This window comes from Giraffa tippelskirchi, chromosome 8 (assembly GCF_054371585.1).
Source record: "Giraffa tippelskirchi isolate mGirTip1 chromosome 8, T2T-mGirTip1v1.2.pri, whole genome shotgun sequence".
NCBI classification, from domain to species: Eukaryota; Metazoa; Chordata; class Mammalia; order Artiodactyla; family Giraffidae; genus Giraffa; species Giraffa tippelskirchi.
Genome location: NC_137282.1, coordinates 97,247,579 through 97,263,290, shown reverse-complemented (window position 1 = coordinate 97,263,290; position 15,712 = coordinate 97,247,579). Strand labels below are relative to the sequence as shown.

Genomic DNA, 15,712 nt, shown 5'->3' with positions numbered 1-15,712 from the left:
CAGGTTCCTGAACTGAGTCTTCCTGTATTGATTCCTCAACTAGCCAGCTATATACTCTGCCATAGGAAGCTATCTGCAGTATGGCAGAGATTGAGAGTTTTCAAACCCCAGGTGACTATAATAAAACAGCAGCTACTGCACGAGTGAAATGGACAAGCCTCCTCAGAGACTCACCTTCCCCAGGAGTCATCCACTGTCTGCTCCCCTGGGCTTCAGCCTGCCAATGTCCACCAATGGGAATATGAACCCTGACAAACAGCATGCCCTGGACTTCAATACATGCAGATGGAACAGAACAAAGTTAAAATACCATGTTGCTTGATGGAATGAGGGTAAGGAATATAAGATACCAATGGCCACAAAGGAAAATGACAAGGAGATGGTGGTGAACACGTGGATACCCAGGCCACAGAGGATGGCACAGCTTGAATGAAGGGCATGCCTGGCCTGGCCAGAAAGCAACCTGGAGACAAGTAGGCACAGCTGCCCCATGCAATGCTAAAGATGCTGCCCTGCCTACACAGCAGACAGAGGATGCAGAGAGGAGCCATTTCTCTCCTAGAGAGCTGGTCAGTGTGCAGCTAATAAAGGCTCGGTGAGGGTTGGTTAGACTGACAGATATTTTATTTTTTGATTAAGTGAACTTCTAATTTCAGAATAGTTCCAGATTTAGAGAGAAGTTTCAAAGACAGTATAGAGTCCCCATATATCCTTCACCCATTGTCCCCTACTGTCACGCATTAAATTATGGTACATTTGTCACGAACATTGAAATTGACATTGTTATACCACCACTACTAAATGCCACAGTTCATCTGAATTTCACTATTTTTTTCTTTACATTCCCCCTCAAAGATATTACTGTATTACATCTAAGAGCATTTTATTTTTATTTACAATATATCTTAACTCTTAAAGAGAAAAATATTTGCCCTCGTCTATTATATTAAAGGAGCACTCAAATAAACAAACAACAAAATCATTAAAATCTTTCCAAACTTCCATACATTGCCTCAAGAAAGACTAGGGTAAATTCTCTTCCTTGGGAAAGTGTACTTGGGTATAGTGCACAGGAGTCTAGTTCAAGTTCAGTCGTTCAGTAGTGTCCAACTCTTTGTGACCCCATGGACTGCAGCACGCCAGGCCTGCCTGTCCATCACCAACTCCCAGTACTTCCTCAAACTCATGTCTAATGAGTCAGTGATGCCATCCAACCATTTCATCCTCTGTTGTCCCCTTCTTCTCCTGTCTTCAATCTTTCCCAGAGTCAAGGTCTTTTCCAATGAGTCAGTCCTTCACATCAGGTGGCCAAAGTATTGGAGTTTCAGCTTCAACATCAGACTATGGTCTTCATGAGTTTAAAGACATTCCTGTCTAAGCCAGAGTAGATGCTCAGGGAATAATCACTTAATTGTTTTACATGCTGAATGCAGAGCCATCAACCAATCACATGAAATGTGACAGCTTGGAAGAAGAGAAAATGAACAAGATGCAGTTAGATAGTAGAGATACACATATACATACGATCAAATGGGAATGAAATATTTAGATTTTGCATCTCAGCATTGGTATATGACACCCTGTCCTTGCTTATATTTAAACTTAATTTTCTCTTGTGTGTTGCAACATACTAAAAGAGAATGTGGTTTTCTGGGATTAACAAGTAAGTACATCAGGACACCATTCTTTCAAGCATTGCTAATAAAGAGTGGCAGAGGGAATTCTGGATGTAGTTCCCAGCTATTGCTTTCTGGTGAAACTGGCATTAGGAATACACATGAAATGAACCAGTTTTATATTCAAATGGCATCAATAATCACATTTCTTGCCAAATGTCCTGAAAAAACTGAGTGTGCTTCATGTATAAATGCACATTTGGGCTCTGGGAAGCCCAGGCACAGATGTCTGTAATGCTGTGTATATTTCTGCCATAAATGCAGCTTTAAAACATGCTCCACTCCTATCCAGACCTCCAGACAAGGAAGTTGTTAAATGCATTTTTTTTCCTTCTTTCCTGTAAGTTGACTTTGCCTTTGAAATACTGCGAAGCGGTTGTCCCACAGGGTGGAGCTGGAACCAGCAGCTGCAGCGCCTCTTACACAGCCGTCATCTCTGTGGTATGTTGCTTCCTTTCACTCTCATGTTGGGGAAGATCCCACCCATCCTTTGCATTCCTCTGGAGCAAGTTGTGTCAAGGAAAGGCAAGAGAGGAAGCGATTCCCATCCTCCAGGGTGTAATCAAAAAGGAAGGTTTTAATTAGTTTCTCAGGATGTTCTCAGTTTCTGCATAGAACAGCCCCTCCCTTCTTCGGCATCAGAGTTCTTGGATTATTCAAGAAATACACACAGACTCACAGAAATAGAGAACAGGTTTGTGGTTGCCAAGGGGGAGGGATGGAGTGCGAGACTGAGATTAGCAGATGTAAACTATTATATAGAGAATGGGTGAACAACAGTGTCTTACTGTACAGCATGGGGAACTATATTCAATATCCTGTGATAAACCATAGTGAAAAAGAATGTATGTATGTATAACTGAATCACTTTGCTGAACAGTGGAAATCAGCACAATATTATAAAGCAACTAGACTTCAATAAATTTAAAAAGAAAGATGCAATTTTGCTCTCTCAGGAGTTAAACGCTACATATTCAAATGTAATAAGGAGCCATGTAGCGTGTCTTTCCTAGGACTTATCAAGTTGTAATCTTATACTTATTTGTATAATTAGTTTACTTATGTCCATATCTACCATTATGCTGAGGATTCCATGAAGGCAGGGACATGTCTGATTTTGGTCTCTATTATATCTTGAGCAGAAGTTTGAACATTCCAAATTGGGAAAGGAGTACATCAAGGCTGTATATCATCACCTGCTTATTTAACTTGTATGCAGAGTACATCATGAGAAATGCCAGACTGGATGAAGCACAATCTGGAATCAAGATTGCTGGGAGAAATATCAATAACCTCAGATATACAGATGACACCACCCTTATGGCCGAAAGAGAAGAGGAACTAAAGAGTCTCTTGATGAAAGTGAAAGAGGAGAGTGAAAAAGCTGGCTTAAAACTCAACATTCAAAAAACTAAGATCATGGCATCTGGTCCCATTACTTCATGGCAAATAGATGGGGAAACAATGAAAACAGTGACAGATATTATTTTCTCGGGCTCCAAAATCACTGCAAATCGTGACTGCAGCCATAAAATTAAAAGATGTTTGCTCCTTGGAAGAGAAGCTATGACCAACCTAGACAGCATACTAAAAAGCAGAGACATTATTTGCCAACAAAGTTTCATCTAGTCAAAGCTATGGTTTTTCCAGTAGTCATGTATGGATGTGAGAGTTGGATCATAAAGAAAGCTGAGCACTGAAGAACTGATACTTTTGAACTGTGGTCTTGGAGGGGACTCCTGAGAGTCCCTTGACTAGCAAGGAGATCCAACCAGTCCATCCTAAAGGAAATCAGTCCTGAATATTCATTGGAAGGACTGATGTTGAAGCCGAAGCTCCAATACTTTGGCCACCTGATGTGAAGACCGACTCCTTAGAAAAGACCCTGATGCTGGGAAGGATTGAAGGCAAAAGGAGAAGAGGGCGACAGAGGATGAGATGGTTGGATGGCATCACCAACTCTATGGACATGAGTTTGAGCAAGCTCTGGGAGTTGGTGATGGACAGGGAAGCCTGGCGTGCTGCAGTCCATGGGGTCACAAAGAGCTGGACATGACTGAGTGACTGAACTGAACTGAACTGAACTGATAACCGGAGCACCAAGCAGTATGTCTGGCATATTTTAGACCCTCAACAAACAGTTGAAAAATAAAATAATAAAGATATTATTGAAGGAGCCTCCACTATAGCAAACAAAACAGTCCTTGAAGGATAGGTGGCTCTCAGAGACTGCTTCCTCACAAAGTTGCTAGAAGGAAAATGGTTGATGCTATAGTCTTTTCCAGGGACCAGACACTTATATAAGTGTGTCACATTTGTTGTATACAGTAACTCAAATAATCCTTATAACAATATTATGAGCTATATTCAGTCATTATCCCCATTTTGAGAATACAAGACAGAGAAAATGCAGGTCAGTGAAATTTCCCAATGTCAAATAGCAGCTAGAGCAGAGCCTTGAGAAGAACACTGTTCAACTGGCTTTAGAAACTGGAACGCTCTGCAGATATTACTTTCAGTCACAGAATACAAGTGGCATAAAATGATAACAGTTTTAACTGGCAAAAAAATCAATTCAGTTCTGGACAGATGTAGAGAAATTTATAAATTTAGGGCTGCCTATATATTATATAATATAAAGACATATTTCAAATTTAACAAAGTGAGAGATTGTGATATATATATTTTATCACAATTAAAAAATACTTAAAAATGGATTATGGACATAAAACCTAACTCCATAAAACTCAAAAAATAAAACTAAGAAAATCTTTTAAAACAATGATCACACACCATCTGTGGCAAAAATTTGTTGTTGTTGTTCAGTCGCTCAGTCATGTCCAACTTCTTGCGAGCCCATAGACTGCAGCATGCCAAGCCTCACTGTCCTTCGGTATCTCCCACAGTTTGCTCAGACTCATGTTCATTGAGTCGGTGATGCCATCCAACCATCTCATCCTCTATCATCCCCTTCTCCTCTTGCCTTCAATCTTTCCCAGCATCAGGGTCTTTTCCAATGAATTGGTTCTTTGCAGCAGGTGGCCAAAGTATTGGAGTTTCAGCATCAGTCCTTCCAATGAATATTCAGGACTGATTTCCTTTAGGATTGACTGGTTGGATCTCCTTGCTGTCCAGGGGAATTTCAAGAGTCTTCTCCAACACCACAGTTCAAAAACATCAATTCTTCGGTGCTCGGTCTTTATGGTCCAGCTCTCACATCTGTACATGACTACTGGAAAAACCATAGCTTTGACTATATAGGCCTTTGTCAACAAAGTGATGTCTCTGCTTTTTAATATGCTGTCTAGGTTTGTCATAGCTTTTCTTCCAAGGAGCAAGCATCTTTTAATTCCAGGGCTGCAGTCACCATCCACAGTGATTTTGAAGCCCAAGAAAATAAAGTGGCAAAAATAAATAGATGCAAAAATTCTCTTTTGAATTCCTTTAATATCAAGTACAATCATAGATATTTAGTGAGTCAAAAATCTGTCTTTTTTTCCCTAAAATATCATTTTAAGAAGAGTTATTATCCAGAAACTCAGAAATGATGTGGTACAAAAGAAAAGAAACCTGGGGTAAACCTGCCTAATAAACCTGCCTCCTCTAGAAGCCATGCTACCTCTGGACTGTTGCATGAGAGACATATAAACTTTATTTAGTTCAAGGTTGTTTTTTTTTAAGAGTAGTTATTATGTGAAGGTACAAATTAACTGTGTCCTTCATTCCAGACTCCATGGAATCCCAAATGACCAAAGAATGGAGGTTAAATCCCATCAAATTAAGATTTCTGTATGAAGAAATGACTGCATAGTACTACAAAATACATACTTCAATTCCAAATGGGATTTTGGACACAAAGAAATGGACAGGAAAAAAATTCTCTCACCTCTGAATTTCCATTGCACAGCAGTTCATTTTTCTTGTTCTTGACATTTAATGTTTTGTATTCTGATGGCTGTGCACTTCTCTTATCTCTCTGCAAAACTGTAAAATCCTTAAAACAGGAACTGTTTCTCACAGTAAAATGCAGGGTGCTAGAAAGAAAAGAATAAGATTTTTATTAGTAAGTAGAATCACCATTCACTATTTGTACAACTTTGGGCAAATTATTTAACTTCTCCCATCTTTGTTTTATTCATCTATAAAATGAGGTTGATAATCACACAGAGAATTATCAGGTAGGCTTTTAAAAGAATACTTGAAACTTTAGTTAAACATAGCATATTGAAACATACATGCTTTATTCCAGAAACACATTAAAATTTCAGTAAATAAAAACTTCTTAAATTGATAAGTGCAAAGAAAGCAAGGAAAAGAGATAAGAGAGAAGAAAACAAACGAAAAAAAGAACAGATGTACAGAAAGCAATGGACTGATGTGTGGTAACTGATTAGCCAGACCAGCAAGCATGGAAACTCTTCACCAGATAAAGTCAGTAAGAAGGTCTGTTTGCCTTTCAGGATCTCAGAAGGCTCAGGCTTGGAAGCAGGAGGAAACTTGGAAGTGAGTGTTGGTGGGGGAAAAAAAGAACACGGATGGAAAGTCTTTGTAAGGAGCAGTGAAACCCTGGATACATTCTGTTCCCCACATACCCAGGTGTCTACCTGGCTTAATGTGAATATTGTTTATGTAAACCTAGCAATGTATAGGCTGAATATTTATGTGACAGAAAATTATAATTTATATTATAAAAACAGAAGGTAGAAGCGTGGTTTAGGGTGAGATGTGATATTTGAGGAAGTTAAACCACTACCTTTCGTTGTAGAAAGTTCATAGGCAATATCTAAAAATGACAAAGAGCAGTGTAGCATATTATGTAAAACTATGGAGGCAAATACCAGAAGATTACAGGATTAAAAGTGTTTTCCTGCAGGAGATGAGACCTGAGATGGGCAGGGTGAGACAGGGGCTGTGTTTTGCATTATGAGCCTTGAGGAATTATTTGACTGTTATATACATTTTTAATCATAAGAAGTATTTTTTTAAAATGAGGGCTGGGCTACAAAAGGGAGCCAATAAACATCAGTGGCAGCTCTCTTAATCCCTGTCCATTTTTCTTTTCCTCACATATTTATTTATGTTCATATTTATTGCCCTGTAGGTTCTCCTTCAATGTTTAATAAGTGACTAAGCAAATCAGGTTCATGTACTGAATCATCAACAAAATCTTCTGAAAGACGTAAAGGAAGGAATGTAGCTATGCCCTTAGATTTTATAATGGAAGGAATGAACTATCACCCAGGAGCCAAGTTTTCAATGGTTAATGATTAGTCTTCTTGGCACTATTTATGGGAAAGAAAGAAGCTGATCTAAATAAGAAATCAGGTACCTGTACCAAAGGTGTGGCCTGTGAAATATGAGAAGTATGTTCAACTTGAAAAACTCTCTTAAAATACAATCAGCTACCAAATAATGACAGGTAAATTAACCTGACAGCATCAACCCTTAAAACAACCTTCACTATCACCACTGTGACTTGGATCCACATTTCCCTGTCCCCATTCCTTATTCCCCATAAGTATGGCGCTAATTGGTTTATCAGTGGTATTAGTCAGGTGACGTAATCCCTGAGTCTGGGCATATTTACTCTTGGGGAGCCTGACACACAATAGCATATTCACAGATGTACTCAGAACTTATGCAGCACAAACCAGCAACCATCACTTTTAAGAACCGATTTCACATTTTTGTTTTATATTTAGTAGTGTGTTCTCTCAGGAGTTTTCCATCCCTGTAGTTCTCTCCTCCAGCATCCTTTCTTTAGGATGAATGAGGACAAAGAGATTAGAGTAGAAAGAGAACAGCAGATCCACATGGGCAAGCTGTTTGCTCCCAGAGTCCACTCAGTTGCCTCATCTATTTCATGACCCCTGCCTGCAACTTCTTCACTGAAGCACAGATCAATGGGGGTCAATGATCTGGACCTTAACCAAGGAGAAATGAAAAGGGTCCACTACTTTGTTTGTATGTTTGCTTTTTTGTTGAAATGCATGAAAGAAAAATAGCACATGAGGACCATATAGTAGATCTTTTTCTTTCCAAGACAATTACTTCTGAAAATCCAGATGACGTGCACTTCTGAAGATTTTTTAAAATTATATTTCCAATAAAAGAATAAATTAAACTCTCACTCCCAACAACCATAAATACTGCTTAGCAAAGCTGGTAACTTATGATTTTAAAAAATCCTCTCAGAAATACAAAACCTAGTCAAACAACAAAGGTTCAGATTAAGTCCAAAGCAAAACAACAGATGCCTGGCACCATGTACTAAATGCCACCAAACAGAGGCTCCCGTGGAATGTATGAAGGAGGGAATTCCAGAGACACTGAGTCAGCCAGAGACACGAGAGCCAATTGGCTACTGTTGGGCATGCCATGGGACATGGGAAAGTCCCAGGTGAAGAGTTCAAGTTTTACCCAACCTATTTTCTTATTGAAAATCTTCAATGATAGAAAGCTTTTAACCTTTGCATAATTATCTAAATGCTGGGCTATATTATTTAATATCAACTAAATGTCCACTTGAAACTAGTACTACAAATCAACATACTTTAATAAAAAAAAATTTTTAAAGATGATAAGGATGGCAGTCCAAAAGAGAACAAAAGATGTGAAACATAATGGAAAAATGTTGGTGGATATGAGCTGTGAATTAACCTAAGCCAATTTTGCTGTTCAGAATTATTAGGTTCTGGTTCTTTTTAGTAGGTATGTCCTATAGTAAAAGGTATGTGAGTGTTTTCAGTCTCCTTCCTTCAACCCTGCTATCATGTATGATAGCAAGTCTCAAGCTGCTATACAAACATTTATCATTAAGCAGTCGCAAAATGTATCATACATCCAGTACAATGAGCATTATATAGTTCCAGCTTTCTAAACTTGTAGATACTTGGACTATATGCTGTATGAAGTTTCCCCAAGCCAATGTAACAGTATTTGAGGAGCAGGATTTAGCTAAATCCAGGGAAATAAGCACTCCAAATCAGCAAACTACCTGGAGACTGTCAGAGGTAAGCCTAGGATACCATGCTGAAGGGCACAGACCACGTGGCTTGCTGTATTTTATGCCTCATCCATGCAAGAATGAGAATTGTTTCTTTCATATTTCTATCTGGTCTATATATCCAAACACCACTAATTTCATGAATGAACACCTATTTCTAATATTTGTTATGCCACTTTACAATCTCTTAGATTCATTGGGCAGCAGAATTTCTCACAATAGCTAAGAGTAGGGCAGGATCTTCTAATTACATGCTAACTAATAAATCATGTACTGGATTGAAGAGTGTCCCCTCAAAATACATGACCTGACCACCAGAATTTGTGAATGCCACTTTATTTGGAAATAGGATCTTTGTAGATGTAATTAAGTTAAGACAGGATCATATTGGATTAGAGCCTACTTATAAGAACTGGTATCCTTAGAACAAGAGGGATATGTGGACACAACCACATACAGAGGGAAGAACACTTTATGAAGACTGAGGCAGAGACTCGATTGATGCATCAATTAATCCATGCCAATCAAAGAATGCCAAGAACTATGGGCAACCACTAGAAGCCAGGAGGGAGGAATTGAGGAAATTCTCTTGGAGCCTCCAGAAGGAATCAGCCTTACTGACACTTTAGTTTTGGTCTTCTAGCTCCCAGGACTGTGAGAGAATAATACTCTATTGTTTCAAGCCTGTGTGTGGTAATTTGTTACAACAGTTTAAGGAAACTAATATACTATGAAATATGTATTTCCAGCAAGGGCCACTAATCATCCCAAGGAACAGATTGAAGCTAACCATTGTATATATCACAATGTTAATGATGAAGTATTTCAAAGTAAATTATAAGCAACATCACAATATGCTAGTAGCATTGATACATATATATATATGCACATATATATATATGTGTGTGTGTATATATATTTTAAACATCTATACTTTGAACAGTCTTATTAAGAAACTAAGGACACACATAATATCTGGATAATCATTAAGTCTGTAGATCTATCCCAAGTTTTCTTAGAAGACACAATGATTTTTATCTCTTCTTTTCCAAAGTTTTGGAGCCTTTATAGGACTTGGCTCATTCATGAGTATAGTTTGCCATTGATCAACAGATACTATTTGCACTGCTAAAAGAAGCCAAACTCAATATGTAAAACATCACCTAGCTACACCAGAAATTTTGTTTCTTGAGATGAAGAGATGAACATTTATTTGAAAAAATCCTTTGTGATTATTTTTTTCTATTGCAGGCACACTACAGAAAGAAATAAAGAGCATCAATTCGTGGATAGAAAATGAGGAATACAATTTATTGTAATTTATCTACATTTTATAGTTTCTCAGTAATACATACTTTTATTTAAATTCTGTGCCAATTCAATCTTTGCTCTTAAATCATCCTAAGTTCCAGTTCTGAAATTAGTTTCTGTATGACCTGCAGAAAGCTGTTTGATATCATAGAAACAATGATAATTTGCACCTCCCAAGCTCACTGTGAGGATTCAGTGAGACCACATATGTCATGTGTGAATTTCACGTAGTGCACAGCGTGAGATAAATATTTGCTTCATTCTTCCATTAAGTACCTTAACCTTTCTTGTCAGATCTCATTTGTTTCCATTTTCTGTTGTGGGATCTAGGACAAGTGAAGGCATGAGCGAAAGGCACAGGAACTCACTCTCTCCTGCAGTTTTGCCTGTAGACTCCACAGCGCTGTGCAGCAAGAATGGGCGAGCCCCCAGCCTCGGAATAGGCAAGGCCCTACAGGGAGGAGGGTCAGTGGGCTTCTTGCTTGCCTGCCTTCCCCTGCAGTGTGGCAATGGCTGGAAGAGTATTCAGCTGGAATACCTTCAGGACAAGCTCAGATCTGCCCTTACACTACACCCCTACACCACCCCACCCAATAGCCCAGCACCTCCTCTTAGGACTACAACTATAATGAACTGAATGTGCTACAAAATGGGCTCCACAGTGCAAGTTAATGGCCACAGCATTGCCCTGCCTCAGTGGAAAACTCAGGAACCAAAGAGAATGGATTCCAACTCAGGAACCACCTTTTACCACCTATGTCATCATTTTGTTTTTTCCTTAAGAAACATATTTGAAGCTCCTCAGATGCAACTTCTCACCTGAAAGAAGGAGGTCTTATTTTCCATGTTGTTGCCTTGCAGTGAAGATTAAATATGCACAAAGTACTTGGCACAGTGCCTGACTCATATTAAGCCCTCAACTAACAATAAATTCTGACCCCTACCCCAGCCCTGACCCAATATGTACTCTAATCAGTCTGCCTTTCCTCCTCTTCTACTCTCATAGAAGTATCATTCTTCACCCAAAGGCTGGCTTTCACAACTTCTCTGTTTCTTTATCCCTCCTGCTTAGTGAACACTTCCATACCATTCTCCTCGTCTCACTTGTAATGGTATTTAGAGATCCCAGGCTTTTGAGCCTTATTATTGCTAAGATCTCCTAAATGCTCTTAGAGTCTCACTGACACCCTCCGATATAGGTCATACTTTCCTTAACTTACATTAAAAAAAAAAAATCAAAGCTAGGAGAGATTAAACTTGCCAAACAAAACAAGTGAGTGAATCAAAATTCACATCCCGTGTGTCCAACTCCATACTTCCTACACCATATTGTCTGTAACACTTACTTAGGCCGTACTACATTTCACGTTACTTCAAATTTTAGGTATATGATTCATATGCCAACTGATAGCATACATGAGGACAGCCTTTGAACAATGTTTAATCTATAGTAAATACCAAATATATGCTAATAATTTTTATAAATAATCACTAACTAATTCATTGATGATGACTAATTGTAAATGTGTTTATCATCCTATAGACATTTTCAGGTCAAAGAAAATCCTGATGCAAGAAAGGGATGACTTCCTATTTCTTCAGAAAAGAAGTTTTTTAAGTTATAGATTAAACCAAAATCCATTCACACTTGTCATAAAACCAGATATTGAAAGAAAAGTAGGAAGACATGAGACCATTCCAGAAGAGTGACAAAGCTCTTCCTCAGCATATCTTGCAGTAATGCTTTTAAAGGTGGTATGTTATTGTGTTGATATGACAGTTGCTAAGGCTATGGTACAAAGATATTAAAGGAAGAAGGATGAAAACAAGACCATTAGCCATGTAGAGATGACAGTCCATGTAATCTAGGGGTGGCCCATGTTTATATACTAGCTCACCTCTCCAATCAACAATGAAAGTCCCACCCCATCCTCACTCACCCTATGTTAGAATCTAGCTACTGAGTTAGAATGATACAAGGGCAGTTCTACAGTGATGAGAATCAAATTCCTTCAATACTGGTTATAATAAAGATTTTGTATTATCCATCAATCTCAGCAAAGCTGTTCTGAGATGATTTTGGAATCTGTATCCTGACAATGTGGCTTCGTCTCCTAACGCAAGTAGAGATTGATCTATTTCCCCCTCTGTGTTAAAGACCAAGTGGCCAACAAAGGAAAATCAGATTTCTACCTCAGATCTTACAGAGGAGCCCCAGTGAGTAAGTGCCCAGGACTCCTATGACCTCAATCGAGGAAAGCCCACTTAGTGTCTTTGCTTATGTGATAAAGGAATGAGTTACTCTGATAAAAATCTTACACTGATTTCCTTAGGAAAGAAAATAAGATGCAGTGTGGCTGGCAGAGCTACTGATGCCTAGTGGTCGTGGGAGGTTGTCATTGCTTTGTTTCCCCACTGGAGGAGGTGAATGCATGTTTTGGCTTTACATCTGGCACTCAGCCATATCCCAGGGAAGGACTTATGATTCATGCCGGCAATGGATTTGCCTTTGACCAGATTTTATTAATCTGAATGTTCGTGTATCCTAATCACAAGCAGAGAAGAGTTAAGCCAAAGCCAGGTGCAGGGTGCCCACACACCCACTGTCACTAGGCTGTGTGCTGAAGACAGTCTGGAAGACTCTATGACTTTGGTCCACTCTAACTAGTGGACTAACTAGCTAGTCTAACTCTAATGCAGTCACAACCAGAGTTTCCTAGACTTTTGAAGTTTAGAAATTCAATAACATTAAGATAATTTCTGGCAAGAATGAAAATTAAAAAAAAGAAAACATTAAAAATAAGAAATCTCAAAAACCTACCATGATCTAACCACCATCATTACATAAAACAAGGACATTTAAACAATATAAAAAAATAGGAAGAACATAATCTCAGACTAAAAGATAGTCTTCTAAATTACTAATTGACTATTATACAAAAGAACATTTAAGGGTTCAGCATGTATTATGTGAAAGCTTTCGACTGTGTGGATCACAACAAAATGTGGAAAATTCTTTAAGAGATGGGAATACCAGACCACCTGACCTGCCTCCTAAGAAATTTGTATGCAAGTCAAGAAGAAACAGTTAGAACTGGACATGGAACAACAGACTGGTTCCAAATTGGGAAAAGAGTACATCAAGGCTGTATATTGTCACCCTGCTTATTTAACTTATATGCAGAGTACATTGTGAGAAACGCTGGGCTAGATAAAGCACCAGCTGGACTCAAGATTTCCGGGAGAAATACCAATAATCTCAGATATGCATACTTTGCCAACAAAGGTCCACGTAGTCAAAGCTATGGTTTTTCCAATAGTCATGTATGGATGTGAGAGTTGGACTATAGAGAAAGCTGAGCCCCGAAGAATTGATGTTTTTGAACTGTGGTGTTGGAGAAGACTCTTCAGAGTCCCTTGGACTGCAAGGAGATCCAACCAGTCCATCCTAAAGGAAATCAGTCCTGAATATTCATTGGAAGGACTGATGGTGAAGCTGAAACTCCAATACTTTGGCCGCCTGTTGTGAAGAACTGACTCATTGGAAAAGACCCTGGTTCTGGGAAAGATTGAAGGCAAGAGAAGAAGGGGATGACAGAGGATGAGATGGTCCAATGGACATGAGTTTGAGCAAGCTCTGGGAGTTGGTGACGGACAGGGAAGCCTGACATGCTGTAGTCCATGGGGTTGCAAAGAGTCAGACATGACTGAGCGACTGAAATGATACCGATTATCCTTATGAAACTACAAACCAATGACAAAACAAAAAAAAACACAGAGTAGTATTTCTTACATTCTGGGAAACTATTAAATATTACTCAGAGAATGATCCTGGATGAGAGTATCTCACCCATTACACACATGTAAGGTGTGCACATAGGAGTTGTGTTGTGGAATTCATAAAATTGTAAATTTGTGTTAATGAAATCCTGGAAATAACAATGAAACCCTGGAGATAGATTTGTCTGCTGCAGCTGAGATCACAGGTGACTCCAACTCTCTCCTGTGTCACTTCTTATGCCTCCAGCCCTGGAATAGGCTGGGTCCTGCAGGGAGGAAGGTCAGCGCACTGCTTGCTCCCCCACCTTCCCCTGCAGAGTGACAGTGGCTGGAAGAGTATTCAGCTAGAATACCTTCAGGACAAGGAAGAGGATTTTGTGCTCACTTCTGCTTCCAAACTCTCCTGTGTGGCCATGATTAGCCATCCCTCTTGGCACTGAACACACAGCCTCTGTACCACCTCTGATACTGAAGGCTTATAGCACTTACTCACTCATTTTTACATTCCATACATATTTTCTAGATGAGTTGAATGTCTGAGATTCTTCTCTACACAAGAGTAAGAAAGTCCCTGGCAAAACATAAGGCTGAAACATAAATATGGCAGCCTTTGTAATAAGATTAGCAATTTCAAATACTTACATGAGCAGGAAGATAACATGAAAAAAAAAAAAAAATCAAGGCATCTAAAAAAGATCTGGAAGCCAAAACCAGGTTTTACAGGTATCTTGTCTTTTCCTAAACCACCATTTCTACCACCCTCCACTCAAGTTCTTCTTCCTTTGAAGTCCAGCCTCTACTCAGAAGCCTTCTCGACTATTTCAAGTTTCAGTGATCTTTTTTCCCTCCCATGAGTTTCTTGAATAGTTACTATCTCTTCTCTTCTCTCTCAAAGCAAGAATGTAAGCTTTCTATAGCCAAAATGAGTGCTAAATTATAGGCCTTTTCCCTTCCTGCCTCCATTTCCCTGAACACTAAGCAAGCTATTCCCACCCCTACCTTATACAGACCAGGAAGATCCTACTCACTCCTCAAGGTCAGATCAGCACAGTTGCTTCCTCCTTTTATGTACCTCTCTGGGTTCTCTTCCCTTCTACTCCAGTTAATTACTTCCTCCTCCATGCTCCCCATGTAAAATTTTCCACTGAGCAAAAATAGCACTGACTGTGAAACTGTTGAAATTAAAACTCAGATGGGCCACTAATGCTGCCTGACATCTTCCTCAATTGTTCAATCCAATCTGCAGTGACAAAATTAAACTGTCTCTTCTTCCTTCAAATCTCTGAAATAGTCTTGTTCCTTCTGGTATTTACCCTATGAACTTGCCTCTTAGTCTAAAGAGAAGACAGAGACCACCAGATGAGAATTCCCACACACCAAAAATTTCTTTAATAATAAATACACAAAACAACACACACCAAACCCCTACTTCCTTCTTATCTTATTACAGTGGAGGATGTGCCTCTTCTTCTATCTAAGGTTAATCTCTTTAGATACCATCATTTTTTTTTGTCTTCTTGTGAGCTATAAATATTTGTCTTCTTTTTTTCCCCCTTGTATAATCAAACTCTCAATAAGAGTCCATCATTTGGCTCTTGCTATGGTCTGAATGTGTCCCCTGCAAAATTCGTATGTCAAAATCCTAATCTCCGAGCGATGGTTTTAGGATGTGGGGCCTTTGGGAGGTGCTCAGGCCACGAGCATGGAATGGACTAAGACAGTTCTTAAACATACATAAATCTCTTACATTTCAAAACAAAATTGCTGATCCTCACTTGACCCTTCATTCCTCTATTTCAACCCCAGTTCCTCAGCATCTCTCCTAGACCTTTCAGAGCCAAATAGCTGCAGGGTTGCCTGTACCTTCTGTCACCATTTCTTCATTTTCCACAAACTCAATCTACTTCACTCTGGAGTGAAATAGCATCTCCATACCTTC

At 39.1% G+C, this 15,712-nt stretch overlaps 1 long non-coding RNA gene across 1 annotated transcript in view; it reads right to left on the bottom strand.

The window, feature by feature from the left end:
* LOC145516587 (uncharacterized) overlaps positions 1-15,712 on the bottom strand; it is a 588,280-nt gene that overhangs the window by 126,093 nt on the left and 446,475 nt on the right. Inside the window, exon 7 of the long non-coding RNA XR_014061525.1 lies at positions 5,563-5,710. This is a non-coding gene — a long non-coding RNA (uncharacterized LOC145516587). The remainder of the gene's footprint in view (positions 1-5,562; positions 5,711-15,712) is intronic.